Raw genomic sequence first — 3,824 nt, 5'->3', positions numbered from 1 at the left:
AAAAGTTTTTTAAACACTTTAGTGGCAAAAACAAGAAAAAATATTGGAATACCCTCAGACTTGTGTTGTCTGTGTGATGTAAATTCACCAGTTTCCCTCTTCGGATCTACCGGATCTGCCCTGATGATGGACACTGCAACGCTGTCCGAAACGTCGGCTAAAGAAGGAGTTAGCGCAACACGGCATAACACCCCAAAAACAAACAACAAAAAAGTTTCCCTCTTGTACTACGAATTTCTAGACACCGTGTATAACTATCACTTTAGAAGGGAAGACAATGAAATACTATAATTCCATGGCTTAGCTCAGATGTTTTAAAATATTTGGTTAGTATAAAAATTGAACATCAATATGCAGATTTAATCAAATCATAATGCATAAAAATAATCAAAATAAGAACTACTGCAACTTAACCAAAAAATTTCAGACAAGTTCTCATGGATCCCGGACAATGAAGCAAGCCACCAAAATCACAATTATGCAACACAGTCGAAGGTTGAAAAGGTGTTGGGTATATGTAGCCACATTGGGTTAAAAAATACATCATTATAAAGAATCAAAATGCAGATTATCAATATACATTTTTATTTGAATGTCTATTACACAGGTTGGTTGAATGGGTACTTTGTGCTTAAACTATGAAAGTAAACAACATAAGATGGATGCGGTACACAGAACACACTATAAACAAACAATGGCCTCCCACAATAAATAAAACAGAATAATAATACATAATTGTTACCTGAATGTTTGAATGAAAACAGAATCCCATTGATATTATGTATTTTTGATGTGAGTTTAATACTAATTATTCTATATTGGACTACAGATTATAGAACCATTCTGATTTTAGAGTAAATTATCAAAACTATTACCATTTTATATAAAAAATGTCGGTTGGCATATATCTGACAATGCGCTCTGTGGGTGTATAGTGCTAAAATGAATATTTTTTTACATGAGGTGTAGATCTGCAAAACCTGCTCTGGAATTTGCTGTTGATTTCGAAACAGTCACAAAAAACCGTTTGGAACATATTACATGTTTATAATAATTTTTTTCACTACGTATCAAAATGATAGTGTGTAATTATCTAGATATTTAGCATAGAATTTATTCTGTATGAAAACAAGGTGACAGTTTTCCAGGACTGTCTCAAAGTCAACAAAATTTTCCATGTGGTATTTTTTTAAACAACACCACCAAAAATAGATTATGTTGTAGAAAAGTTTCTTCTTTCTATTATAATTCTATTTTTTATTTGTGACTATTACAAAAAATGCTTTCTAGGGGTTAAATATTGTAAAAAATGAAATCTGGACAGTTTTGCCAATTCAATATGTATGGCTATATTCTAAAAATGGTCTGAATAATTATTGATATAGATGTGTAATATGGTTCAATAATTTTTAATGTATTATGAAGAATGATTTTTTCTTTTTTCATTCTATGATAATGGATTATTATCCATAGTTCATATTGCTATTTGTATATCAAACTGCAAAAATATAGTTTTTAAAATGCATAATTTAATAAAGTAAAATTAGAACTTTGAACGCTACTGCATACATTATGTAGTTACAGGTAAATCATTTTAAAGATACCCTTGATAGTGTAGTGGTGTATTGGATGGATAAAAAATAATTTAATTAAATAATAGTATAGTTAAAAAGGACATTGTTTAATTGAATCGCAAGTCGCTACACACCCAGTATTTTTGTTCATTTGAGGGGTAAGAGGGGACTGCGGGTAGATGTTCCAAATTAGCTTGAAAAACTATTTGAAAACTTTCAATAGTATCGGTTTGCACGAATACATTCAAATGTGTCCTCTTTAAAATGATTTGCCTGTACCATAGTTTTGAGGGAAGGTTTAGGCAGATTACAAGTTTATCAATATTAACCATTTCGCAGGTGAATTATTTTGCAAAAATCTTTCCAAAAAATATCTATTTTATGACATTTAATTGAAAGCATTCAATAAAAAATATATACACACATAAATTTTTTTCTTGTACATATAGTGAAAGCCGGAAATGCTATAATTTTATTCATGTATATTTGCGTGTTCGCTCGGTTAAGTTAAGATGGTAGCCAACGTAATATACATACACATTACTTTTATACTAAAGTTTCATACCTTGAAAATAAACCACACTTAAAAAACTGAGTCCGTACAAGAAATATCATATTTTTCTGAATTCATCTTCTCCATTAAAAACGGAAAAACAATATTCTAACTTACAATCCATTATATTTACATTTCACTGCGTAAGAATAAACAAATATTATTAATAACAAATAATCACAAAATTTATAGTAAAAATATATAACAAAATTAGCAAACGCCGAGGCGTGTGCGTACACAGTACCAGATTATCATATTTACACTGGGCAATTATATCTCAATCACTAATCTTATTTAATTATCATAAGGCCATACCAAATAACTGTGAATATCTGTACCTGTACAGCCAATACAAACAAATATACATAATATGATTATTTATTATATAATGGAAAAGATGAAATATTACATTTGACTAACAGAACATGAGCGCGGTATGAGCAGGGAACTCCTTTACATATCATTGTATTACCCAGCCGTTACAGACACGTCTCGGTTACTTATGCCACATTCAGTAAAGGGATAGCCGCTCAATGGTCACCACATACGTATCGGGTTAAAGCGCTAGGTTTCTTTCAACGGAGCCATGTGGTTTTAGATTTAATTCTAACTTTACTATGCTCTGTATGTATAAATCAAAAGAATTACTCAATCATCTCCGCTAATTCAATATTTAAGGCCACAATCAAACTAGTCCAACTGCCGACACTTAACCAAACTATTCACATATTATATCGGGAACTATTTAAATGAGCACCAAAGTATTTTTGATCACCAAATTGCTAACGACAATTTAAGGAATTGGTCACCTAAATAATATTTGCAAACTACAAAAAATAATAAATGAGCGCCATAAATTTAATATTAGCGATTATTTTAATGGTCTAATTAAATTAATTTCCGAGTATAAATTTATTTATTAATATTTTCACCGACTTCATGATGTATTCTTTGTGACTTTCATACATTTTCTTTTAAAATAAACACGAACATGTATGTGCATATTTCTGATGGCAGGGAATATTCACGCATAGCGGCGAATGGGTTAATTGTAACTGGTATCTTAGCAGAATGCGATCATTACCATCGCAGAGAAACTCTCTTATGAAAACACTCTCCGGGAGAATCTTTTCAGTACATATTTATGTGGCTTAAATTGGGCCATTTTTAATTTCTGTCTTTAAGGGACTGAAAAAATAGTTAAGTCGATGCCATACGTAGTAATGCAAAATCATGTGTTTTTGGTTTGAAATTTTGGTCGCCTAGAAATGTATCAGATGCTTTAATTAAATACTGCAAGTAGAATACATCTTGGCCTTTGAAATAATCGAGTATTTTTTATAAGTCTTTTTATAAGCCCAGAAAAAAATAATGTATAAGGCCTATGAAAACTGTTTTAAAGTTCAAAAGCTCCTACTTACAAATCCATTTTCGGTTATGATTTTTTTGTATAATGTGGCAAATTAAGTTATTCATAAAATGATTGGAAAAAAATTAAATATTTATGCCTGAACATCCACAAAATAAAATAAAAGGCACTTTTTGGCCATGTTTTCTTCTTGCATAAATCAAAACAGGCGGATGTTAAGCGGGAATTTAAACCTTATCGCCATCTACGTAAGTGTTGTTATTGATAGCGGCTCAATTTAAAATATTACACGACGTAGTGCATCGCCTTAAGCATTAAAACTTCCTAT

This window comes from Hesperophylax consimilis, chromosome 13 (assembly GCF_061612785.1).
Source record: "Hesperophylax consimilis isolate HC1 chromosome 13, BYU_Hcon_1.0, whole genome shotgun sequence".
NCBI lineage: Eukaryota > Metazoa > Arthropoda > Insecta > Trichoptera > Limnephilidae > Hesperophylax > Hesperophylax consimilis.
Note: the sequence above shows the minus strand (reverse complement) of the source record.